The 27952-nt window shown below is 41.1% G+C and overlaps 1 long non-coding RNA gene across 2 annotated transcripts; it reads left to right on the top strand.

Moving 5' to 3' along the window:
* The first annotated feature begins 151 nt into the window (after positions 1–151).
* LOC116184290 (uncharacterized) lies at positions 152–25501 on the top strand. Of its 2 annotated transcripts, XR_014956155.1 has the most exons (3): positions 152–7235; positions 9585–9676; positions 11231–25501. It is a non-coding gene; the product is annotated as an uncharacterized LOC116184290 (long non-coding RNA). The 2 variants fall into 2 exon arrangements; XR_014956154.1 differs by having other exon boundaries at positions 152–9676.
* The last annotated feature ends 2451 nt before the right edge of the window (positions 25502–27952 follow it).

Below are 27952 nucleotides of genomic sequence, written 5' to 3'. Positions count from 1 at the left end.
AAATTTCTATATCCAAGTTCACTTGGGGAAGTTGTTTAAGCCAATAGAGCTGAACTTGACTTAGAATTCCCTGAGGTGCCACAAAGATGCAAACCCTATATTTCAGGCTGGGTTTCAGGCCATGCAGAGAGCTGGTGGCTCTCCCAGCACTGGCACACAGGCATGCAGGCTGGTGGGGGCAGCAGCAGTGCCTGGCTGAGAGTGACACTGGCAGGGTGCTCTTGGTGTCCCTGGAGGTTGTTGTTGTGTCTACAGCAAAACACCCAAGTTCTGAATGAAAGACAGAGAGGCTGACATTTTGAAGTGCATGTAATGGATCCTGGAAAAGGGAGAGGTTTTGGGGGAATATAGGTGTTTAGCTACCAGTTTGTCCTGCTGCATGCAAATAAAGCACTTTCACAAGGAACTGCAAAATTTGGTCCTCTGCATGAGGTGGAGCTCCCTGGGGAAGGGCTGAAGTTCCTCTGGTGCTGACTCACACTGCCCTGGCTGATAGAGCTTGTTCTTTGACTGGCATGATAGTAATTTAATATTGTTTTTCACGTGGATTTATTGGGTTTTAGGAACTTGCACAAAAAATGTCTTTAAAAACATGCTGCAAAGCTACTTCTTACTGTGCCACTTGGGATTACATTCCTTTAATGGCTGCTTGCTGAGAAGAATAGAATAGGAAACCTCATCTGGGTGCATGAAGTCCCTAGGAAGGAGGTTGTGAGTTTAGTAAACATTAGCCATTTCATGCTAAATTAATCCTGAGAGATTAATTCCCTACTGTTCAGTATACATTTTATGTTATTGAAATAACTATCTAGGAAATATCAGAAATAATTTTCCCCATAATACAACATTAGAAGGTGATGGGCAATCCTGAAACACCTACTGCAACTAGAAAAAGGAGTAAGAAACAAAATTAAGACAATCGATACAGTGTAAGTCACACAATACCAAGAATACAATGTCTGTGTGTATAAATTATTTCCTTACTGACTGAGTGGATTACACTCAGCTACAAAAATGATGAATACTTGTGGAAATAAATCCTGGATTAATTCTGTGCAATAATAGCTACAAAAATGAGCGGGCGAAAATTCTTCATCTGAGGTGACTTGTAATTATTCTAAATTAATCATTAAACGGGTACCTTCCCCCAACAGAAAATGTAAACTTTCAGAGGAATCTTATTTTTAAAAAGCTGTTAATTAAAATATTTTTGATCTCAGGGAAGGGTGTGGGGAGAATTTCATCATTATGGAGTGCTGGACAGAGGGAAGATACTCAAGAAGTGTGCAGAACTAGGAACAGCATCACAGATACCTTTCCTCCTAGAGAGACATGGCTTCAAGCTGAAGAATCCCAATAACCAAATTAATATAACCCAACTATTCCAAACCCACAAGATTTGCAGGGATTTCATCTCCACTGCCTCGTTTTTATGTTTCAAGTATTGCAGGCAGGATCATTACATATGCAGCTAATTTCTGGCTTGAAAGAATTTTAGGTAGTGGGATAAATGCTTTGTCAGCATAAAAAGGTATGTGTCTTACAGACCTCACTACCTTCCCAGCAAAGGCTCACACAGAAGAAATTTCTTTACTGTAAAGGAAAATAGATTTTGAGTAGCCAGATTTGTTATTGCATATCTGAGAGGGGGACAAGGCATTGTAGGTGTGTTTGATGTGCAGTGGAACTCAGCCCCAAGGGCTGGGGAAGGAGCTCTGCTCCATCAATTCACTGAAGTGAATTCTCATCTGTATCTTTGTCTCATGAATAAGTTGATATTTTAAGGAAACCCATATGTCTGTGTCATCAGTTTCTTATCCATGTAGGAATCGTATTCTAAATTCTGCTACTGTTGTGTTTACATAGCAATAATATGGATCATATTTGTATTTTTATAACTGAGAGTAAGGTAGACCATGACAATTAACTCATGCTATGTTTGGGTTTGTTTGGAATATGAAAACATCTCTTTGGTAAAAATTCTGCTAAATTCCTTAGCACTGAAATTCTGGTGCTCTCTGTAAAATATAGGTGCCAATTAGAGTGGGTCTTACTCTCTTCAGACAACCAGAAAGGGCAGAAACAAACATTCAGATCTCTAAGACCATTTAGTTTCAGCTATGTCAAGAATGACTTCTGTTTTTCACAGCAGTTCTATTCTACACCAGCTTTACTTTAGCTGGTGTCTGTCTGGCTCCAATAAGGGACAGCAATTTTTGCCTTAATTGCTACATTGCTAACAACAACTGCATATATAAGAATTTTTTTTTTTTTTTTTAATAGATCTAGCAGGAAGTCTTCTCACTGACACTTTAGGGACACTGACAATGTCTTTTTCATCAAATCATAGATTCAAGATTGGAAGGCACCAGTAAAGTAGACTGGCTTTTTGTGTGAGGAATTCAAAGAAACCCACATACTCTTTTCTTATGAACCCCCAAGCATCTGTTGTATTCACAAGATATTGAAAAAAACATTAAAGATCACACATGATGAAGAATCCACCAGAGCACTTTTTAATTTGCTCCATAGTAATTTCTCCTAATGCTTAAAAATGTCCTTATTTACAGCTTGAATTTATCTAGATCCTGGATATCAGCATGTTTTTAACTTCTAGAGTATGGGGTAGTAAGCTGCAGGAAATCTTTTTTCTATATGGGTTCTTGTAGATCACTTTCACACCTTTTGATCCCTTAAATAACATTAATAAATACAGCCCTTTGAGCATCTCACTAAGTTTTATAGACAACAAATCGTTTTTGTGGCCCTCTTCTGAGCCTTTTCCCATTTTTCACCATCGTCCTCTCAATGCATCTATCAAGCCTAGACATGCTGGCTACATCTAGAATAGTAAATTAGACTGAGAACTGTGAGTGCTTGAACTTGACTGCCCCTGGCGTTAAATTGTTAGCATAGGCCTTTGAGTGGTTTTTCTCTGGATCAATGAGACAGATCCACTCATCCCAGAGAATGTCTGAGCACAGACTGGGCTTAGCACAAGCCAGGAGTCATTCCCTGCAGTCACAGTGATTTAGAAATTAGGATAGTTTGCAGGCACAGATATGGACCATTTCACGCCAGCCTTCCTCAGTGCTAGCAGGTAGCACAGGGTGCTGGTAATTTACTGCAGAGGTGCAGGCAGTAGTCTGGGGTGGCCTCACAATGCTGCATTTGGAGAGGGGAACACTACCTTCTTCTTTCTTATTCTTATCTATTGTTCATGCCTTCAGATCTACACTTGCCACTGCATTGTACTTGGAGCTTGTAGTGATATTATTATTTACTGCATTCCCAAATGCTGCCATTCTCCAAGGATCCCTGGAATTATCTTTTTCCTTTTCCTTTTTAAATATTTTTTTATCAATACAAAGATAGCAGCGATAAAACTTGTATTACTAAAAGCATATTTTTAAATTTGATGGTGTGTGTTATTTATTCAAGCACTCCTGAAAGCTCACGCACCCCTTTATGTATGTGGGTGAGCTTTTACATATAAACATTCTGCTCTCACCATGATATATCACTTCACCATTTTTACTATATATTATTTTACTTTCCTATATATATTTTACTATATATTATATTTACTTTTCTTCCAGAAAGTAGTACTAATGAAAAGATAATGAATAGTGTTGTTAAACAAGAATGTCTGGGAACTTGGAATTCTAAAATTTCAGTAGGGGAATGTTCTGCCCTTTGCCATTAATGTTCAGATGTATCAGGTACCTTACTGGTAACTCATTCCTTGCTCTACACTGATTTCACATAGCCTCATTGTTTTAAACTGGGGCACTGTACACTTCCTCCCCAGAGGCCTCAAAAAAGTCTTTTTGTTCAATGTAGCAGTGAGAAGGAGAAAAAACAAAACCTTTCCCAGAGGGCAGCAAGTAAGGGTGACAGGTAGAATCCAGTCAGCTCTGGATTTCAGCCCTCTGGAGAATTGCTCTATCTCTGAGAGAAAAATATGTGAACTGAAAGTTCTCCTACATTTGTAAAAAGGCATTTTTAGTGATAATGCAGGCATATTTGGCTCCCTCTCATCTGCAGAAAGATTGAATTCCTAAACTGAAGTAGAACTGCTCTTTTCTCTGGTAATTTGAAGATCTAAGATACATTTTCATCATTCATCATCACGTGGAAGGTGCCTGTGTGTCAGCTTCACACTGTCACATAACTGGTTAGTCAATGCATATTTCACATCATCTCCTGATAGTTTTCAAACAAGGAGCTAGAATATACTGAGGTTCCTAAAAGTCACCTCAATGACAATTTAACTCAGCACCAGCTTTCTGCATCTCTGCTAAAGACAGAATGATCTGTGGCACTGAGATCAAAAGGGATATGTCTGGGGACAAAGTTGGCAGCTTAAATTCAAACTTTTTACTTCACATTTGGATTGCTATAAGCTTTGATCACCTTACAGGTGGCAATTTCTTAAAATGCTCTAATTTGATTGACCACAAACTTATTATCATACTATAAGATATCAGTGCAATATCTCTGTCCATGTCTAATCTGGATTGTTGCCTGCTTCAAAGGATAGTCATGACTTAATTGAGATTTTGGTGAGGTTTAAAATAAATACATTTTTGCTATAGCATTAGTGCTATTGTTGTACTACTCAGTTGTTTTTCAGAAATTGAATCATTACCACTTGGGATACATACAGAGAAGAAGGGCAAGGCAGCAAAGAGTTGAAAAGAGGATGGTTAAGTGACAGTCATACAGCAGCTCCAGTGCAGGAGTTCACAGATCCTTAAACTCCTTTTGCTGATTGTAAAAAGCCCCATTCCTCCAGGATGGGAAGACATTACACTTTATTCAGTGAGAAGGAATGTTCTGCTGAGCTGCAGTAGGAACCGAGGACGCACCAGGGATGTGGTAGGAAATATCAAAGAGACCCAGAAAGCGGAGAGATTGTGATGCTAGACTGAGAGCTCATGAGCTCAGCTGGCTTTGAGAAGTCTAGTCAGAGATACCAAATATGTCTTTCTGCTTAGAAAATGATTTCTTCTACAGGCCCCAAAAAGAAAGAATGAAACCATGTCTGCAAATAAGATTACAAAGGTCAGAAAGCACTTAAAAACTTGATATGCCTTTATCCAAACTTACCTCCAAGTTTTCTTATCTCACCACAAAGAACTTTTGGACTTTTCTATCCTTTTTCTCTTTTCACTTCTTTCCCCCACTCTCCACTTCCTCCACTCCTTCCCCAGCTAGGCAGGTTTTTGATAGAAAAGATTGCTGGGAATTTTTTTTTTTTAATTTATTTTCTTCTCCCTGGCTATTCTCTCTGTTCTCTTCCCTTCTCTCTAAAAGGCCACGGAAAAGCACTGCAGAAGAAGTATTGTGGTTTAAAGGTGCAGAGCCCGAGTGAAAGAGGCTGGAAATTTATGCTCTGATATTTGTGAGAATCTTTTGTTCATCATTCCCTTTGCAGCTCTGGTAAATGATACGTGTTTTGTACGGCTGCATGGCCTGGTTGTGTCCCAAGGACAGAACAAGGGACCAAGTTACAGTTCCTTATGAGATCGTGTTTTGGCTGCTGGAGCTGTCCTGCAGAAGGAATCGAAGGACAGGTGTTAAAGTTACTTTTGGGTGACTAGGAGTCAGGTAGACTCTGAAAATTTGCAGAAGGAATTGGCATTTTGTAGGTGTGCTGAGCTTTAACAGATCTGGAAGTTTTACCTTAAACTAACTGATCACAGGATCACAGGATAGTTTGGGTCAGAATGGACTTTAAAGATCACCTAGCTCCAGACCCCATGCCACGAACATGGAAAACTTCCACTAGACCATGTTTCTCTTTTGCTGCTGCGGCCATATGTGTGCGTGGTCTTTGGTATTGCCTATCAAGAATGGAGTGACTCAGGATTTAGGGTATCTTCCAGCATGCGGTGGGGCGCTCAAAACCCTGTCTTCTACAACACAGCCTGCCTGCAAAGGGGCAGCCCTCTCCCGCTGAATCGGAGGCAGCTGTGCTCGCTCCACGTCGGCAGCTGATGGCTTTTCCTTGTTCTTACGGGAGGATTTGGTTCTCCTTCAGAGGAAGCGGCATTGTCCGAGCTCAGATGTTCCACGGCTCCAGGAGCGGCGCCGCTGCCGGCCGGGCGCGCCCCGCGGCGCGGGGGAGCCTTCCCCAATTAAACAGCGCCACCTGCAGGCAGCGGCTGGGGCCGCTGGGGGAGGCGCCGGCGCGCTCCCGCCGCGCGGGCCCGGCGCAGCCCGGCTCGCTTTGCTCGGGGAGAGCAGGAGCGCAGTGAAGGACACCGGACCTGCCCCTGCCAGGGTGACCGCCGTCAGGAGAGGTGTGACAGCAGCGGTTGTTCACCCCGGAGAAAAGAAGTGTTGGGGGAGACCTTATTGCAGCCTTTCAGTATGTAGAGAAGGCTTAAAAAGGAGAGGGAGGGATGTTTTACATGGGCGGAGAGTGAGCGGACTCTAGAGGGAAGAATTAAAAACTGAAAGAGGAGACGTTTAAATCAGATGTTAGAAAGAAATTCCTAACTGTGAGGGTGTTGAGGCACGAGCACAGGTTGCCCAGAGAAGTTGTGCATGCCCCATCCCTGGAAGTCTTAAAGGACAGGTTGAATGGGGCTTTGACCAACGTGATCTAATGGAAGGTATTCCTGCCCGTGGCAGGGGAGGTGGAACTAGATGGTCTTTAAGCTCCTTTCCAACCCAAACCATTCTACGTGTCCAGTGGGAAATAAAATTCAGCCTTACTGTGAATGTGCTTGCTCTTAGATGCACTTTTCTATTAAAAGAGTAAAAAAAAGACAAACCCCCCACCCTTACTCATGCTCCTGGACTTCCCAGATGAGAGACAGAGCCAGCAAAATAGACAGAAGGTGAGTGAGAGATAAATGGATGTTTTAACATTGATAACTTCCCCTTTAAATCACAAACTTATTTTTTTTGGTGGTTTTAAGACCCCTTCTGCTGGCACATTAAAATGTCTTCTAAATCCCTGACTACTCTTAAATCATCAGCACTAGGTTGTGAACACTTTTCTGCTGATACTGGTTTTCTTACTAATATCTCTGCTGTTATATGAATTGTGCTAAAAGAATCATGACTGAATTTATTTTTTTTTCCTTCTTTTTGAATGCTGAGGGTCTTTGTCTTTATTTTCAAGAATGTATTGAAGTCTACATGGGGAATTTTTTCCTGCTGCCCAGCTGCACCTTTCCAACAAACTTGCAGAATGAAGGCCAGTTTACTACATCCTCCAGGTATACTATCAATAGCTCTTCAAAAAATAAATCCCACAAACCAAACAAATCCAAACATTTTAAAGAAGTTGAGTACTTTAGAATGGATAAAATGAGCCTCTGTGGAAGAAGACAATCACATATTACTCAAGGTGGAAGATGGTTTGCTCTTGGCCACTGCTGCGCTATTGTACCTTGGCTTGTACCCAGAGCACTGACCAACTTCTCCCATGTTTGAGGTTGTTTCGTCCCAGCCACAGCTGGGGTTCACCGTTGTTGCTGTGAGCCTTACCCAGGTTTTCGTCACATGCTGGCAGCAGAGGTGGCAGTGTGATCTTTGTCTCTTATAAGCTGGCCCAGGGGCCACCATCCCTCAGCCTGCCCTCCTGCCCACTCCAGGCACCCAGGACTCCCACAGTGAACCCAGGATTACAACATTGCTGCTCCCTGTAGCTCTGATGTTCTGTGCCCATCTCTGCACTGTCATTATTCAGAGGTCCACCCTGTGACCATGCTCACAACAGTCTGGATCTACAGGGACTGTAACAATGCCTCCTTCAAGGGATGTGTAAGTAGTGTGATGTATAGTGGCTGTTTTGTTGCCAGGAGAGACAACTGAACATTAGCTGCTGTCTTGGGAATGCCCTGTGGCTTCAGGCACTCCCAGGATTTCCCAGCTCAGCTATGTGTGGCTGTAACCCTTTTGTTCAGATCAATATCTAAGCCACAAAATCATCCTTTGGTACACTGGGAGCTTTGTGCTCTCAGGATACATTACCATCCAAGCCATGATTTTGTACAGTCAGGGACAGCAGAAGTATTATGTATGTAATCAAAATATCTGAGAGTAAGCTCTGTCTCTGATGACCTTCTTGCATGAAAACTAAATGAAGGTTTTGTAGAAATAACTGAAAAACAATTTAAACACAGTGTTGGCATCCCAGTTTGGCTGAAGAGCAAAGGAAGTATTAAAGCATTGTACAGGGCTCTGGCATAACTTGATGTGGGATAGAGGTTGCAGCTGTGTTGCAGCCAAGGATCAAGAAAAAGGAACTGTGAGAGAAACAGAGATAACATGCTGGTGCTGGAAAAGCTGTCATGCTGGTAAGGGGGAGTGGGTCCTTAAAAGGACAGGGTAGATTCTTCTGTTCTGATGATGTCCTTTCACTGTACAAAAAGGAGGAGAGAGGACCAAAACCCCTAATCACTCCTAAAATGTGTTCTGGCAGGAGTTTCATGAAAGATATCTGAGAGAGCAGGAGTTAGATTAGGTACTTTGTCTATTCTGTTTATGTCCAGTCATTGCACTGGCCAATGTAATGCAGCCAATGCTCTCCAGAATGGGCTGGACTAAATGCTACATAACTAAATTGCTGGTGTCCAGGCATAAATGCCCTGATCCTGCTTGTGATGGGAAGTTTGTCACAAATAAATGCCAAAAAGTGGCAAAGCTTGCCCACAACACAGTGGTCATGTCCTCCTCCAGGGATGGCTGTTTGCTTCAGAGCCTGGGAGAAGCACAGCACTGTTTCTAAGAGCTCTGTGGGGCTGCAGGCAACCTCACCCTCAGCTGCCTGTGGTCTGTGATCATGAGTGTGGTGGCAGGTGAAAATCAATATACTGGGTAGAGTCACCTGGTAGCAGTCTCCTCCACAGGATTTACAGCTTAAATGTACTAGGCAAGAGGGAATGACCTGGATTTTACTCTGCTGGATGTGGTACAATTACACTGGGGATTCCAATGTTTAGTTACTACCCAGCAGCTCCTGCAGAAATTGCAGTTCTCCCCCGGGCAGCTGCCTACCCTTACTGGCAGGCAGACATTCCTCCTCATATCCCCCCTCACATCAAGCTCACCAGCCTTTGTTGTTTGAAACCTGGATGGATTCATTGGAAACTGTCCTTCTGGAGGCCATGACCAACCTGGCAGGGCTGGAGGGGGTCACTGCAGCAGTCTCTGAGCCAGCAAGGCTCTTTCCCTGGGAACACTGCTGCAGCTCATGCTGGATGTCGCAGCTCAGGCCAAATGTGGCATTACCTGCTGGTACCCTGTCCCTTGCATTTGCGCTGCTAATAGGAAGACATAGCTGGAGCACAGTGACCTTTTTCCTCCTTCTCCTACAGTCACCATGCTGAGCTAAAAACTTCCAACTCATTTCCCAGGGCAGTGCAAGCCTGCAAGATTTGCACTGGGAATTGTGAGATGTGTTCTCACTGTGCAGTCTGGGTCCACAAATAAACCATTTCTGTTTCCTTATTAGTTTGTCAGAAATGAAGATTTGCCTTATGCTCACAGTCTTGCATGAACTCTGCAGCTAATTCTTTTAGCCCATAAAGAATTATGTCTTTTTTTTTTTTTTTTTTCCCTAGAAGGAGTGAGACATCCAAGACTTGGACACTTCTGCTCATGAACCAGGGTAGGCAGACAGAAGCAAACTTGGGTCCTGAATGCGACAGAAATGGTAAAGCTCCCAGGAGGTTTTATTGGCTTGATTGTAGTTTCACTTTAATCTGGCTTTCCATGTTGTGGAGCGGAGCTCGGGCCCTAACAGTTTGCAGACCATGTAGTCTCATTCTGTCTGCACAGTCTGTGTCTATACATAGCCACAGAACAGAAACCTTTGTCAATGGGGATCACCACCCTCTCTGTAATGAACGTTTCTTATGGAAAGGTCTCACTCTGGGAAGGAACCTACTCATCACTTCTACTCCAGGTCAACAAAGTATGCTTTGGTTATCAAAATTTGCATAACACACTCTTTACCAGTTGGGATCCTCCATGGCATGTCCTAAATAGCTGAAAAGGTTTACTCATCAAAAAAGTTTTGTTCCTTTATTTAATGCTGTTGGAAAAGATTGTTGCCCATTTTGAAGTAAAAAAAAAAAAATCATGAACAGAATGTGGTAGAAATAGAAACATTCTGGGTTGCAGGAGGGTTAAACCAAGATGAGATAATAGTGCAATATGCTGTTGAAAAGAAGCAAACTTTTCTTTTAATTCTAGCTTGCCAAATGATTAGAAGTGAATGGAGCAGAGATTTTTGTAAAATGGACCTCAATTTATGCTGAATATTCAAAAGGCAGAGCTGTGAAATTTAAGCACCTCCAAAATGTGTTGTTGGCTTCTGCTTTCAGAAATGCTTAATCACGAATTCTTTTTCTTTTCTAGTTTATGGGCTGTGATGGTGCTTTAGACCTTGCCAAATATAATATTGCAGGAGTGTAGAATTACATGTTCTATGACTTGAAAGACCGAAAAGGCTGAAAATATTGGCATTTATTTCCTGTTGCTCCTGAAGGAATACAAGCCTCTGCATTCATGAGGCTAGAAAAGGAACAAGGAGGAACTCAAACGACTAAACCGAATAGAAGTTTTGGGAAGAAAAAAAAACTAGGAGGAGGCACCATTTCAGTGCTGTGCTTGTTTTTGCTATTCTGAATTCTCAAGAATTTAATATTAACTTTAAGTTGCTATTTCTTATAAACTATGACAGAAAAAAGAGGACTAGAATACCTGAAACAAGGTCTATTTGCTTTATGTCAGTCTCTCCTCCCATAGCTGCTGCCCAGCCACGGAAAGGTCTATAGATGATTTTATCTTTAGGTTTGCCCACTCAATGGACATTTTTGAGTTCCTGGCTCAGGGTTCCCAGTAATACCAGTGATTGACTTCTTATGGATCTCACTCCCTGGGAACAAGGTACCAAGAAGTTAGAAATAGCAGCTCTTGCTTAGTGGATGCAAGAGTCTTTACTGGTTCTGGCCTTTACATCTTGTTCTGGGCTGTGAAAATCAAAAAAGATATAATGGTAATAAACCAAATTACATATACGGAGGAATTTAGCAGATGTGCAGGTAGGTACTGGAAAATTCAGCATGTGAGCTGAATAATCTGTGAATAAATGTTGTCCACATCCTTCAGTATTTGGCATATTTAGATGGTGCCAGAATAGCAAGTAGTCTTTTTTATTTTTCTTTTTTCTTTTTTTTTTTCCTTTTTTTTTTTTTTTAAACAGAATGAGGACAAACAGACCTGAATATCTACTGGGGATTAGCTAAAGTTCATCATGTTGCTATATGCACAACAGAAAAGTTCAGCTGGATTTTAATGACAAGATAATAGAAAAACCATATGGATAAAGAAAAAGGACTGTGTTGCAGCCAAAATCCAAAGAAGGCAGACAGCAGCAGCAGAAGGCAGGATACCTTGGGAAACTACAGTGGCAGATATCAAGGCATCAAAGACAGGAATAAGGTATCAAAGTTATGAAGGTCCATAGTGATAAACCCATTGTTGTAAGGCAGGTATATATTGGAGAAGTGTGCATATAAATTGGACTCCTGCCAGCTATTTCTTTGTGACTCATGAAAGGAGTGCAGTAATTAAAGTCTAGTTTCACAGAGGTATTTAAATTTGTAACTGCTATTTGGTCAATGGTGATTTTAATGGGTTTAAGGCTTTGTGCAGATGGCTTTTTACAGAAATCAATCTACTTCTGAGGACACAGCCACAAGCCAGGCTATTGAATCCACATCCAGCGAGCAAGCATGAAAGCTGGACACCATGTATAAGTGACACTTTTTTGTGTCTATGAGCCTGAAAACCCACTGAAAAATGCATTTTTAAGCAATCAGTGAGAGAGATAAAATTCAGGTGTCACTGTCTGCGGTGCAGTTTGCAAAGAGGTCATGGAGCTGTCAGTCCCCTTTTGACAGCTTTGCTTACACTGGTGCCCAGGTTGCTGTACACTGTTCTCTCAGCCTGCAGGGCCACGACTGATGGATCAGAAGGGAAGGTTCTCATTATGAACACTGTGGTGTCTCTGGTGTGATGAAGGACAGCTTTTCCTTGCCTGCAAGGACTCAGGTGCAAATTTTCATGCTTTCATTCAAAGAGTAAAATGGAAGTACTGGACTTGAAAAGTTCCTGTATGACTGTATGAGGAGGTTTAAGGTAGGAGCACAACACAGAGAGCTACACCATTTTGGGGAAGGAAGCTAGAACCTAATGACTGTTGCTGCTGGGTGTTTCTAGCTGCTCCCTAAAGGAACATTGAAGATGAGGATGAAGGACAGCAGGCAAGTAAAGATACCAAAATCTGAGAGACACCATCTGGAAGCTGGCAAAATAAGCAACTGCTTCTGAAAGGTGACTCCAAATTAGGTAAGACTGACTAAAAAAAAAAAAAAAAAAAAAAAAGGCTATCCGGATGGACAGTTTGAATTTAGGACAGACAGTCTGAATCCCACCTAAGGAATGTTGCTTTCTTTATCTGCCCCTGGTGACAAAACTAGCAGCCTCACAGGAAGAGTAAGACTGTATGACAAGGCTGCAGCTGACTTTCTTACAAGTCCTGTAAATGCTAAATGCAAAGAAGGACCAAACAAGATTTTGAAAACAAATTTTTGGCAGAAGAAATGTCAGTTTCAGGAGATGTGAGATGTCTCTGGAAGAGGAGCTGGTATTGACTGGAGACAGTTCATCCAGAGGGGAAATAACCTTCTTCTAGCAGGATTAGAGGAAAGGGCTTTAAAGAGGAGGAAGATCCTCAAAGTATAAAGGAGAAGGGATAATAGAACACCAGAGCTAGTGTTATATACAGAACATCTATGTAGCATTCTTGTAAAGAACATGAACGTGGACTTCTGCAGCATGGGCCTTAGACAGGAGACCTCAGTCTATTGGAAAATTTTGTTTTCAGTAAATTTTCTCCAAATCTGAATTTCTCAAACAAAATTTTATTTTATACCAACATTTTTTTTAAAGTGCAGACATCTGCCTTACTGAAGAGAGGCTGAAAAATATTTCACAAAGAGCTGAATGATAATACTTCAAATCACATTGAAATAAGTCCCAGCTAGATCTCTAGCTCCCCTTAATTTCTTAGGGGGTTCCTTGTGCATTGCTGCACCTGCTGCTTGTGGATGGTCTTTGGAAAAGAAACTCAATGTGGGGCATTTCCTGTCCCGTGTTATGATCCAGGAGACAATCCTGATATCTTCCAAAATATCAAGCATGCTGGAGATGTTGTTTGAAGCCCAGATCAGCCGTATTTGCCCCATCAGATGAAGTCAATTTATTTGATACAGTCTTTCATGGTTAGCTCTGTTTCATAATGAGGAGCTCTGTGGAATAACAGATCCTAGGGCAGGTATACCAAACTGGGTTTGTTCTGGCAATGCTGTTGTCAAGAAGAGGAGAAAACAAGAAAATACTTGGGCAGTGTTGGCCTGCTGCTCTGAGGCTCTTTCTGTAGCTCTTGTGCTACACTTAGCACAATTTGAAAAGCTGAGCACCAGAAGAATGAGAAACAAAGTTCCCTGCACACCGAAATCATTAATAGTTAATGCAGCTGGATGGCAATGATGTTTCTGATTCATGGAGGAGTTAGATATTTGCTTTCTTCCCATTTGTAATCAAAACTAAGCATCCTGCAATTCTCCATTTAGTATTGCAAGGAGATTGGGTTCTGGATGGATTGCATGTCAAGCTATTTGGGAAACACAGACCTTGATTATCCTGCTGCCAGGATAGACTTCATGTTCTGAGGACAGTCAGCTTTCTTTTTGCCTGGCTACTTGCACATTAAAATGGCCATAACAGTGGCCCATCAATATTCAGCCTTTTCTTGTGGTCCACAGCAGATGCCTAGGAAAATAAGAACAAGGTAAATGTATCCTCAGTACTTTGCTAGTTTCCAATGGTCTGAGAATTAGGAAGTCTTTGAGCCAGAAGTGTCATTTTTGCTCCAAGTAGTCCTCAGTGAATTTGTCCTTAGACACTTAGCATCTGTGGCATTATATGGCATGGCTTTCTGTAGCTGGTGTGAGCAACCATTGCTCATCTTGAATCTGATACTGCCAGAAATGCAGGAATAGCAGCTGTGCTGATGGGAGAGGAGAAGATCTTTTGGTATCTGAAATCCATGCTGTCTAGGCCACATCTGAGTCAGGTGTGTGTCTTCTCCTATTGACTTAGTTCAGGTCATCTATATTTTGTTTCTGAACAGGAAAAGAGTGCTTTTTTTTTTTTTTTTTCAATCTACAAGCCATTGTTTGATGAAAATTCAAAATATGTTATTGTTTCTACTGCTTTTACAGTCTTATGGTTCAAGCAACGGAAGTAAAACCATACTGAGGTGAAATAAAAGAAAGGAATTAAAAAGGAGAGTAAATAAAGGAAAAGAGAAAGAAAAAGGGAAAAGAAGGGAAAGGAAGAGGAAAAAAAACATCTTATAGTAATCTAATTCAAAAGTATTGAAACAACATTTTACATACATATCCTGTTTATGGTATACATAGAGCATTGAAGAGTTATCTGAATCTTTCAATTGATGTTCTATTTCTTTTCAAGCATGCCGCTAGTCAGTTCCTATGTCACTAAAAGCTACATCAAAGATTTATTTTTCCTAAATGTGAACTTGTGCCCTTTAGTTAATGCACAGAGAAGATGCCACAGGGAAACATTGGGGGAGGTAGATGAAATCTTGACTCCATTGGAAGCACAGGGAATAGTCCAGGCTGTGCTAGTACAGGGTGGAGAGGTCAAGAGATCATTTCTTCCCTAAACAGGAGTTCACTGTTTTTCTCTTGAGGCATTCCAAAATAATGATCTGCCCCTTCCAAAATAATGGGAGTGGCTCAATAATGCTTTAAAAATTGGTTTTGGTCTGTTTTTTCTCATAAGCATGTGCTTTCTGGACTTTGGGGGTTGCTTGCTTCACATTTTTGAGCTTTAATCTGCAGTTCCAAAACCTAGAAGAGGACATTCTGCCAAAATAGCACCCAAGAGCCTCCACCTCCCTCTGGCAGATCAGACCATAAGATAAGCAGAGACTATTAGACTGTCCATGATAAAGCTGAATTTTATCTCTGGTGTGGGCTCTGTGTGTGCTGTGGGAGCAGATATACATTGCCTTGAGCACATGGTCCGTAAGGGATGTTGGTTGTCCTCTGATTCACTGGACCCAGTGTCCTGCAGCCAGGACTGTGCCATAGGCAGAGGGAAGGAGAGGCTCCAATGCACACAGGGATCAGGCATATGGATGTCTTTTTCATGCAACAGGCAGAATCTGGCTTTCAGGCAGAGCGCGTGCATGGCTTCAGTACAATTACACTTCACCAGCACATCTCCGCAATTGAGATGCTGCAGCAATTTCTAATCCCCATTGTGCTCTTTTGAGAAATATCAGGAAGCAATTTTAACCACATGGAAAATGAGTATCTTACTGCAAAGTCCCATTACAAATCAGTAATCTGCATCAGAAACTGCAGGGACGTGCCAAAACCTTCTTCAAGGACACAAACAGAAAATAAGAACCAACACTCTACCATGTTTTATCTTACTTCTTTCCAACTTGTCCCTTTTCCCACAGTGACTGGGTGCAGAAAAATAAGGAGTTTGATTGCAGGAGAAGCTTAGTGGAATGGGGAGAGAGGTTATTGAGCTTCTTGTTAGTTTTTTTTTTCTTTTTTCTGAAGTGGATGTAAAAGTTAATCTGCAGCAAAAGGTCTCACAAGAGGAGTATATTTGTGAAAATCACTTGTACCATTTAATTACTGAAATTCTTGTTGCAGCATGATTTATTTTTTTTTCTGCTCTAAGTGAAGGATGGAAAACAGTTCCTACATTTACCATACTCATACATATTTGGGAATGGGCTAGGATTTGTTGTTTAAAATTAAAACTAAACTCAGCTCACTGCTGCAAAATAGAACAAATGCAATTAAAAAAAAAATGAAGTAATGCAAGAAAATGTATTCCAGATAGTGAAATTGAGGGTTTTCTGACAGCTATTACAAGGAAAAACACACAAAAAAAATTGTTCATTACTTTACTTCTGAGCTGACAGGGAAATCTTGGTTAAGACAATTTCCTATTTAAGCAAGGAAATGAATAAATCTATTCCATTGACTAAAATACAGTTTCTTTAACAGAAAAGAAAAATTGTGTCAGAAGTTATCTCTAAGTACACTGTATACAATGCCCATGCAGGCAGAGCAATAACCATAGCTGAAAAGGAGACATCTCTTTTGCAATGAGTTATTTTTCTGGGTGCTGATTGCTGTCTCTTTGAAGAGTCTAGATGGTTACACACGCTGATTTAGGAGAGTTCATTAATGTACTGCCCTCTTCTTTTCCTCTTGTTGGATTCTCCCCCATCATCATTCTCTTTAAACTGAATGATACTCAAATGGACTCTGTGTGCTGTAGTAGACATCTGTAATCTGAGTACATAGCCAAGGGTAATAGCCTGGTGGGCTGAAAAGCCCTGCCGTGCTATCCTTTTGATGAATGTTTCAGTAGTGTTGGTTTAGGATACACATATGAAAGCGTTACTCGTTATTACTTGTGAAGCTGGGGAAAACATATCTTCAAGGACAGTTTTAGAGCTCCAAAATCTGGGGATTTTCTTTTGCTTTGTCTTGGTTTTGGATGTGAAAACTGTTGATGCAACTACTTTTGTGTGAAAAAGAAAAAAAAAAAAAGAAAATAAGGCTTAGGTACAATAGCTCTGCCATGTAGGCAGACAGAGAGATGGAAACAATGGAAGCGCCAGTAGGCAAGTGCCCAGGTGTGTCACCCAGCCAGGGAACTCTGGTTCTGCATCATGGCAAGATGGGCAGGAGACAAAAGGACAAACAAATCATCTGCCAGAACTAAGCTCTCTGCCTTTCTGCATGGCAAGAAATGTGCCAGCAGTCCTTGCTGGACTTCCTTAGACTTCAGCCATCTTCGTGAAATGCTTTGGGTGTTCAGCAGCCTCAGTTGTTCCCTGCTCACAGGTGGGTCTAGGTTTCCTTCAGCTATGTGACATCAGCTGTGAGCTGCTCTACATGTGGAGCAGGAATAGTGCAGCTGAGGAGGCACATACTAGAGATACTTTAATGACATTATATAAAATAAATCAGAGGTGTAAAAGATGGTTTGCTATATGTATTAGAAAAAAATACTGGGAGTGCACCTGAGATTTAAAAATAAAATAATCTGAAAGAAAGCAATTAATAGATGATTTAACAGTGGCCTCTCGCCCAATGAACTATAAATGAAATACTGAAAGGGGAATGGCAACAGGAGGTGGTGGAGCTAGCACAAGTTCAACAATCAGTGGTGCTGTGGAAGGGCAAATATTCTTCAGAAAAGCTCTCAGGTAATACCTGCAAGCTCCATGAAAGATAATAGGATTTAGAAAATGTCAATGAGATTAAAAGGAAATGTTCAGCCACCTTCCTAAAGAGAAGAGGGTGCTCAAGGTTAAGGGTACACTTGCAAGGTTTTGCTCATCTGAGGTTTTAAATCTCTCCCTTGTGTTGTTCTCTGTCAAAAGCCTATATAAATGTTGGAGATTAGGAGAGTGTTCACCAGTTCTTTTAGATGGATTAACTCCGGCTAAACTCCTTCATGGTGACACAGGGATCTCTAGAGACCCTTGAATGCTTACAAGGTAACAAAGTAGCAATGACTGCATTTTTTTCGTTGTTATCCCCTTTCAATTTAGCAAGTCAAAGCCTTGCCTCTTCTCCTCATCTCTTCCCTGAGAGGGCGACCCTCAAATGAAGAGGCAGTTAAAGGCAAAAGAGAGGCCGTTAATTATCAGAGGTCATTTGACCTCCTGTTGGGTCCTTACCTTAGCTTTGTGTCTGTATGTTATCTATAAATTCAGTATTTTTAATAAAACAATTAAAATAAATTATTGGTTTTTGTATTGAAATCTTCATTAGTATTTTTTTTCTGATTATCTCAGAGTAGAGATGCTTTAGGTGGAAAATGATCCTGCTTCCATGGAAATCAGTGGCAAACCACAGAGAGTTGCTAGTCTGGTTAGTGGAAACGGGATTTAAAATCTTTTAGGAGCAAGTTCAGCACTGTTATCAGGGTACCTTCTGCAGGCAGGAAAGCCTGATTCAAGAGTCAGATCTCCACCAAGAACATAGGTAAACTGCTGTTTTTTGTCTGTTGGCAGAAGGAGTGAATGAGGAAATATTTGTCCCAACTCCTTGTGTTATGCATCCTCCTGGTTTTACTGCTTAGATTCTGGGTGGACAAAACCAGCTTGCTACATCTCACTCATCTCTTCAGGTGAGGCTGGGGAAAATTCCTGTTTCCAATAGGAGAAACTGCCTAAATAAGAAATGAGCTCCAGAGGTACACTTGCAGCACAGCACTGCAAATCCTGCCTTCTTTGGAAACCTGTGTTAATTTATGTTCCTTCCTCTTCTTCTGCTGTGTATGATGCTTCTGTTAAGAGAAAATCCTTTCAGGGAGGAGCAGCACAGTGTCCAGTATTAGCTGATACATTGAATTGAATTTATGTGAACTGAATGAGCAAAGGTGACAAGAGTTAAGATCACACACTCTCCATCACTAAAAGCTGTGCTTCCTGTGGTCATTTTGTTTGGAAATGCATTTTTTATATGTCTAATAGAAAGAATTGTTCTATTAATTTCTGGTTTTAGGTGGAGAAGCTTGCATTACCCCAAGATTGCCAGGGGAAATGACAGCTACAGCAGCTTAGAAAGTTATGCATCATACTTACCAAAAATATGGATTAAAGAAATAATCTCTTGGTTGTCCTCACATTATGCTTAATTATTTAAATATGTAAAATATGAATTGTGATTCTTTTTTTTTTTTTTTTTTTTTTTGTTGGTACAGACTTTTTACCTTGAAATTATTTTTTTTTCTGTGGGAGAATATATCTATTTTTAGGAAAAGTAGCCTCTATTTCTGAGGTAAAAACAATCAGCTTGCCTCACCGTAATACTAATATTGAGAAAAGAAACAACTCTGAAAGCAGCATACTGTAGCTACTTACAAGCTTACTTAAAGGCTTATTTTTGTTTAAAAAGCAATTAAGTTATAAAGGGGCCTGACAGAGCCCCTTTTTTCAAAAATCTTATTTTTCAAGAAAAGCTGATCAGCCTCTTCATTTCTGTAAACAAAATATAGGTCTCTCAGAAGCTTTTTAGGCTTTTGAAATTCATTAGACAGTTACCTAATAACAGTACTGACATGCTAAGAGCCAGTGCTGAGGCACATAATTTGAAAGGCATGAAAGGAGAAAATAAAAATAAGCAAGGGTAAATTACATTAAAATTTATCAAGCAAAGTTCTAGGGAGGAGGTAGTAGATTCATACTGAGTGGAGCTCCAACGTACAGCCCTTTTGGATTCTTCCCTGTGGCAGGTTTACAGGAAGGGAGCTGGTGAAAATCTCCTGACTGGACTCTGTTGGGGTGGTCACTTGAGTCTCTCGTGCTCAAGGGCAGAGCCCATGGGATGGGCCATTATCCTGGCCCGTAGCCTTGGCTGTGGCCATAAATTGGAGGCTGCATGACCTGCTGTGGCATGTGCTCCTGGTGTACTCCTCCCCAAAAGCCCTTGGGAGGTGGCTCTGTGGGTTTATGTCAGGTGACGTGGTGGGGAGGGATCTGTAGTTAAGGCTTCCGAAGGCAGAAGACGTATGCCACAGTCACACTATCACAAGCAGAGCTTTCAGCCCTTCCTTTGGCCGCCTCCAAAATCCAAAGGGGGAGCAGCACACATCCCTGGAAGGAGTCACATGTCTGGAGAAAGATGCTGAGAACAGAACAGATGAAGCCCACTCTGAAAACACCTGCTTTGCTGAGCACATCTGATGCGGCTGTCTGGGATTTAGATCCTTAGAAGCAAACAGCCATCACCTGGAACAAGGTTTGCCCTGGAGCTGATCTAATTAAGTATTTTTCCATCTTGTTCTAAAGGTGTGAGAGCAAGATCGAAGCTGGCAAACACAACCCCTCTGCAGGGTGGCAGGGATAGGAAAAGTGAGGTAGTGAACATTCTGGAAGCTGGGTCTGTACTTCAGAACACTCACGATGAACTGAGAAATGCAAAAAACTGCTGTGAAATTCATGGCATGCTTTTTGGTAAGGAAAATGGAAAAGTTCTGCACCTCCATAGGCAAAATCAGCTCACTGCCAAAACAGAAGACCAGGGAAGTTGTGGACCCCATCCCTGGAGATGTTCAAGATCAGGATGTCTGGGTCTTCTAGCAACATTGTCTAGTGGAAGGTGTCCCTGCATTTGGCAGGGGGTTGGAAGAACAAGATGACATTTAAGATCTCTTTGAAGTCAAACCATTCTACGGTTCTATGAAAAAGCACAACTGGCTACAGTAAAGAAAATGAGAGAGAGTTAAACACCATCAGAGGAGACTGACATTTTCCCAAGTATTATAACAGTCAGGCTAAAAAGGATGCTTTTGTAGGGAGACATATTGTCCATCAAAGGATGCCTTAACAATAAAATTAAATAAAAATTTGTCAGGAGCAGTATGGGATCTCAGCATGACATTAGGACAATGTTAACATTAACATATTAGATGTGAGCAACTAGGTCATCAACTTTCATGGCTTTTCTGTATGATCTGCAGAAAGATATAGGTTTGTCAGGACATCTAATTTGTAACTCTAGCTTTCTATTTACTATGTAAACCACTGAGACTGTGCTCCTTTCTCTGTCAGTTGTATTGTATTTAAATTTAGACACCAAAGTAGCACCAACAACAGCATAAAATCAAGAGAAATTTTCAGATAGTATTTTGCACTCCAGGCTCGGTACTTCCTGGATGGCTGTATCAGGAAATCCTGCAGCATTAGCCTATTTCTTTAATCTGGTGTAATAAGCAGAAGAAATATTAAAAAGTGGTGTTCAGGAAAGGGAATGAAAGTCAGATTCCCACAGCTGGAGAGGGCTCTGGTGTGGGGAAGTTAAGTGCACATGAAGCCAGGCTGACATGCTGCATCCCTTGCAAAAGGGAATCCAAGATAATCCTGAATTTGTAGAAGAATCAGATTAAGTTTGACTGAAGCCACCAAAACATATCTCCAGTGCAGCAGGTCTGCAGCCTCAGAGAGCCCAGTCACCTGTAAACCTTGATGATTAATTACTTTCTCACATATGAAATTAAATTCAATTTATCTTAATTTTCTACAAAAGGGAGAAATTATGATCTGCTTCTAGGAAAGTTGTATTGTATTTAGACATCAAAGCATTTTCTACCAAGGGAATCCCCCTCAGCTCCACCAGCCTTAGGCCACCAGTGAGTGGACACAAACCTGATGGTAAAAATCAGCAGTTTGCCTTGATGAGGCTCCTTCCTTGCTCAGCAGTAAGAACATGCAGCAGTATAAATCAGGTTCTCCCAACCTTTTCCCTGATAAAATACTGGTGAGGTCAAAGAACAATTTCTGGTTCAAGGACCACATTTTTTCTCATGAACCTTTCTCATGACCAAGTCAGGCTACAGCCAAGGGAGGTCACAGTGGGAATGCATTTTAAATATGTTGAGGATTGACTGTGGACTGAGTTCAGGTGTGTTCAGTTCAGCTCATGCCTGTGCATGGCTGTCTCTCTTCTACATCAGCAGCTTCTCTCCAACTGTGTTCATTGGCTGCTAAAGTCAGTGATCTCCACCCTAGCCCTGTTAGCATTCACTCTAGGAGCCAGTATTTTATTAAAGATTTCCTTTCTGCATAGTCTTTCTGCAGTTGCTTTTGCTATTGATCCAGTCCAAGAGATGAGATCAAAAATGAGTGAAAGGACACACAGTGCTTCAGTTTTTAAGAAAGTTTAGTTTTGTAAGTTCGAAAGTTAATTTTATCAATCATCTGCTGAATTTGATGTGAAAGCTTTTTCTCCTTTCTTTGATCTCATGAAATGAGAAGGGAGGAGAAAATATACTAATTCTTCTTTGTAGACGTTATAGAATTCTTTGGAAAAAGTGTCTGCCAAGGGGACTATGTGTTGTGACATCGTGAAGTATGTGCAGCAGCACAGTTTACATTGGTGATTTTTGGTGGCCACCAACAGGTGTTTCACCTTTGGCCAGAGATGATCCCAGCTTGGCACCTGACCCACCCAAAGCCATGCACCGTGACTGTGGGGTGTCACAGGCACTGTGGTGAGCCACAGCACCGTGCACTCAGGCTGGCATCTCCTGCCCTCCACACCTCCACCTGAACCCAGCAGAGCTGCTTGTCTCCTGGCTGGAACAAGAGGCTTTGGGACTTAATTTGTGCCCCAGGGCCAGTCCTCCTGATGTGACATTATTTCTGTTGCAAAACACTTCTTACAGCCTGGCTGATGTACTTCCAAGGACCACTTGCTCTTGACAAGGCTCAGATTTGACCAATGTTTCCTTAAAAAAATGGCTTGACATCCCCAACAAATGACCACAAGCTGGATAAACAAGAAAGATGTGATCAGGTGGTTCCTAAGCTAAGAAGTGCTATAGATTATGTCAGCATTGACATTCACCATAGTATATATATTATCCCCTGCTTTTTTTGGTGGGGGGAAAAGGCAAGGGAGAGTGACTAATAAGGGCATCTGTTCCTTCAGGAGAGTTCTTAATGTGTAAGGTTTTCCTGCAGTTTGTTATTTCTGAATGATGAGAAAATGTGCAGTAATCTTACGCTTGTTATGAGAACTTAATTTCTTTTTCCATTTTAATTTCTACCATTTTCTGCTATTTAATTCTGCTTCTTCTAGTCAGGTCAGTCTAACAATGTGTAATGCAACAGTAGCTCACTAATTTGCAGTAATGATTAGAAACTCTTTGGAAAATAATTAAATTTGCAAACTAACAACTAGATAAGTAAATAGAAATGTGCAATTAGTCAAAAGGTGTTTTCAGCTCATTTATGTTGTCGTCCCTGATTTGCTGTTTATGACAATGGCATGTTTTTGAGCTGCTGTACTAAGGCAATTCCTCATGTTATGCTCAGTAGCCCATGCGCTGTAGCTAGGAGAAATGATGCTATTAATAGGAGACTGCAGTACCTTCCATTAAATCTTAGATGAGAGGTGGAGAGGCTGCCAACTTCTGTTGCAGATTATAAAGTGTGCAGTCTAGCAAGTGCATATTAGCTAGATGCAAGTGCAAATATATTGCCATCTATGTCAGGTACATTAAAATGTCCAGACATCTACGTTTTGCCATTTCTACTGCCATAAGGGAGAAATAAACATGAGTCATTTGGTGAAACCATAACAATGGTAAGGACTTCTAGTCACTGTCACCATGACCTGTCGTAATAAATATTCTTAAAGAAACATAATTGCAGGTTTCCATCTTCAAGCAAAGTGGCATCTTAAATATGCTTCAACTACCATTATAAATGGAGGTGGAGCATGACCAAAATGGGCAAATCAGAGGGAAATCTCCTCTCTTGCAGAGAGATGGGTGGCACTGACAGGTGCCCAAGTGGTGACAAGGCCAGACACAGCTGCTCAGGAGGTCATGGCATGGTGGGGTGGTGCAGCATCTCCACCACGTCTCTGCCACCAGCCATGGGTAGTCTCCTGCCATGTGGGCTGCACAAGCTGCCTTCGTCTGCGCTGGCATTCCTGGAGTTGGTTTTTCCAGAACCATTTATATGTGGGAGTATTGCACCAAATGGGACATGAATGGCAGCAGCTGCAGGGCTGGTCTTGTTCATTCACAGCTGCTTCTGGAAATGCCTAAAGACTCAGTAGTGCCCTGGCAAGTCACCTTGCCATCATCTCCTTAGAGATAGCCTAGGGTAGCTATTTTATACTGAAACTCAGAGTTTAAAGAGTACACGGGACAAAAGGTCTGTGAAAACAATAAATAACTCAATATAATAAATAACTTTATATTTCTGGATTTTTTTTAGCATCTCTGATGTGCTAGGTGCTGCACAAGCTCATGGAAGACCCAAAGCCTCTTTTGCAAACAGCTTCTATTTTCATGACAAAAATGTTGATTCAGGTAATCCATAAAACACAGGTGCATATTATCTATATATTTCTTTTAATCTGACTAAAATATTAGCCCTATCATTCAAAATACAACCACAGTATTAGTTTATGAGTTGATCCACTATCAGGGTTGAAATTCTTTGTTGTTTTTAAATTCATCCCTTAGCAACCTGGCATGTTCTACTCCTGAAACAGTGAAGTTAACCTCCCGTGGCAACTTGCCATAAAAGTTTGCTTGTGTTTAAAGAAAATGAAAATAAATTATTTCTAGCTTTCTTCTAGGGTTGGAAGATGGAAACAGACTGCCAAACAGTGGAACATATAGAAATTTAGGACCATACTTCATGGCCATCATCTGCTCTTAGTGTGACTTTCCTACTGTCACACTACTCATCTCTGTGTGCCATTGACTGCCAAGCTCACACAGAAGCTACAAGTACTGAGCAACCTGCTCTGGTTTTGAACTTATTTGAGCAGGGGTTAGATTAGATGACCTCCAGAAACCCATTTTAACCTAAATTATTCTATGACCCTGTGATTGATGACCTCCCATCTGCCTGGAAGCAGTAACTCTGTAATCACACATGCAGACATCCAAGCTACAGCACTGGAGCTGGATTTTGCAGTGCACCTATTGACTGCATTTAGTTTTCACTGAGATCTTGCAGAGTTCACAAGTCCACACCAGTGTAGCTCTCCAGAGTCCCTCTATCAAGAAGCACATAGGTCTCACTAATGAGAAGACATTGGTGTTGGGAAATTTCTAGCTGTTAACTTCATGAAACCTGGCATGACCACTCCTTCCTTAGGACCGGCCAAGAGAGGATCTCTGCTACTGGCACTGCTGGGAGGTTCAGTCACAGCTATGAGATGAATCTCACCTGAGTTGTTAGTGAAAGGGTCTGCCAAAGAGCCTTCTAGGAGGAACTTTCCAACCCCTCTTCACTCCTGTAGTCAGGACAGGATTCAAATGAAATCAAGTCGAAAGAGATGAAAAAACTTTTATTTTTTTAATTGAGTTTGCTTCATTGAACTGCTGATTGTAGCATGGTTTTAACACATTAACAAATCCTGTGAGACTTTGGGCTTCATCACTTTGCAGAGGAAGCTTTAAACTTTTGCACCTATGTGAAAAGAAAAAAAAAGTTGGGTACTCACAGCTCTGCAATTTAAAATAAGATTAGTATTTTGCTAGCTACTTATGCCTAATCCTTGCATACGAGAAAGGTTAATGGGATCATTGCAAGATCAAATGTTTATATGGCAGTGGATTAACCTTTATTTCTAGCTCAGTTTTTTGCAAATGTAGACTCTGTTCAGTATGTATACCTGCTAGCTACACTATGGCAATATGAACAACAGTTCAAGCCTTCATTAACTGAGTGTTAAATTACAGTGATAATAATGTAATTTTTAAGCATTTCAATCCTTCTATATTGCCCATTACAACACAATCACAAATGGCAAACTCAAACTTCAAAAAAATTGAGTGAGAAATAAAACTACCTTTTAAACCCACTCTGAGAAGATGGCCTTGCTGTATTTTTATTCTGCTTTGTGGTAGAATTTTGTATCTCCCTGGGGAGGGAGAGATTTTTAGTTTAAAAATACGATTTAGATGTGGCATATTCATTTCTCATCTAGACCGATCTTTTTCTTCTAATTGTCTCCAAACTGTATGCTACAAGAACAACTTGTAATTGATGGGGATTTTTCGATCTTTTTCATGTTTCTGAAGGATATTCTGAAGGAGTGTTGCATGATTCTGAAAGACAAAGTGGAGGCTTTGTGCTTTATCCTCTAAAATGTAGCTTTAGATTGGGATCAGCCACAAAGAGAAACATCATTTGACATCTGAAGAGTACTCAGCATGGCTGGGAAGCCTCTCGTGCTGCACTGGCCTTTGCAGAGCTCAGATGCAGTCAGCTCTCATCTGTGCTTTGCTACACTCCACTGGCTGCTCGCATCCTGCAGACACGGGGATGCAAGAAGCCTGTGTGTGCTGATCAAGGCTTGAAGCTCCTCTCAGCTATGTCAGGTTTGTGAGATTACATTCTTTTCATTCCTTGCACATGTGCAAAATCATTATGGATTATTCTTTCACAGAAAGGGTCCCAAAGTCGATGGTTTTCTACAGCATTACCTTATTCTGGAATGTCAGCCCATTGCTTTTTTTCTGTATTTTCATTGTCATGTACACTTGCTGCAAAGCTGGGGAGGAGAAGAGGGCAGGCTCACATGAGAAATATTTAAATAATGATGTTTCTAAGGGCTTTTTTCCACAGTGCCTCCACCCGGGTTCCATTTTGTGCAGCCATGCTCAACGTATCACCCCAAAGTATAAACTGGAGACCCACTGCTGAAGATGAGGTGGAACTAGACAGGACCAATCTGTCTAATTATCTTGTTTGAAAGGAGTATCTGGTGAGGCTAAATTGAAATGTACAAGTCACAAACGAACCTACAAACAACTTTGCAATTAATTGCTAAATAATACTATGCTGGGGTGAGGGTGGATTTATTGGTTAGTGTCTGTTTGCAGACTTTGGATTATCAGTGTTAGGATTCTAATTATTTCACATTGAAGTAAAAATATTTTTTCTTCCTTTGTATGTGGAGCATGAAGGAGAATACAAGAACAAGACCAGATACCAGAACAGGGATTTGTTCAGTTCTGAAAAAATTACATGAGAAAGAACACAATCAGGAACACCATGTGTATTAACTCTGTCAATATCTTTGGCAAAAGAAAAGAAAAATAAATTCAATACACACTTTTCAAAAGTTTTAATGCAACTTCAGTTAGGTACTATATTCTACCACTTCCAAACTTATTCAAAAATTCTCATTTGAACTACATTTCTTAATTTCCAAGTGTTAAGACAGATCTTTAGCAGATGAAAACTGACACAGCATGAAGCACCTAGGGAGCATACTCAGGAGGGTAAAGTGAAGAAACTACATGTATATTTATATAGTTCATTATTTTCAGCTCTGCATCTGATGTTTTTGGCTGTAGACTAGTGACAACCTTGAAAAGGTTGAATTTTCACAGCAGAAGGTTGAGGGTTTTTTCATGCTGTTTAGGGGTAACACATGCCTCATTAGCCCATAATAAACCAAGAAATGTTGTAAATGCTCTAAAGAACACATTTTCTGTCCTCCAAGCAGAACCTGGTAAGAAAGGTCATATTCCTTAGCTCTTAAAACTGTTTTGATTCCTGAAAAAGTATTGTCCTCTATGTGGCCTTCATAATTATGTGAGTTCCATCAAGCAAAAGAAGGATGTGATTGTATAACGGTTAAGGATATGATTGTATAATTCTGTGACATGAACTAGCCTTGAACATAACTTAGGCCTAAGTTATGGATTGTGTCCAAGGTGCTGCTACTCATTTTAAATATGACTCCGTGCCCTTTGAGAAGCTCTGAAGTAGTTGAGGTGGCTGAGGAGATGTAATGTGTTCAGCTCTCTGATGGGCAAGGCTGTACACCTAAACGTGTTGCATTGCTAGCAGGGGGCAGGTCATCGCCTGCTGTGCCCTCAGCCAACATCTGCTGATGGGTGAGGTCACAGCACCGTGGGGGTGAAATAAGGGACTGCTCCAGGCCTCAGCAGACGTCTGAGGGGACATTTGCTGTGGGAGCATCCAGCACTGGGGAACCACCCAGGACACTAAAGGAGTACATACAGCATGACCTTGCTACAGGTTGTGTGCACTTAAAAGAAGAAGCCTGCACTGGTCTTGGGAGAGTCCTTCAATGAATATTCTTCCATGCACCAGTTTTAGTCAGGCATGGTTCAGGCAGCTACTCTTTATCTATCCTTCTTGTTGCCCAGATACATAATTAGCTTTAGACTGTTGTATTGGTATCATTTGATAAAGATAAACCTCCAAATCATCATCATATTTGAGAGAGACCAATCCATATTATTACTATTGTTGTGTTTAAGAATTCAAGAATAATCA

The sequence above is a fragment of the Lonchura striata genome, chromosome 1 (assembly GCF_050655825.1).
Source record: "Lonchura striata isolate lonStrDom1 chromosome 1, ASM5065582v1, whole genome shotgun sequence".
Lineage (NCBI taxonomy): Eukaryota > Metazoa > Chordata > Aves > Passeriformes > Estrildidae > Lonchura > Lonchura striata.
The sequence above is the reverse complement of the archived record's forward strand: the minus strand, read 5'-3'. Positions and strand labels throughout refer to the sequence as shown.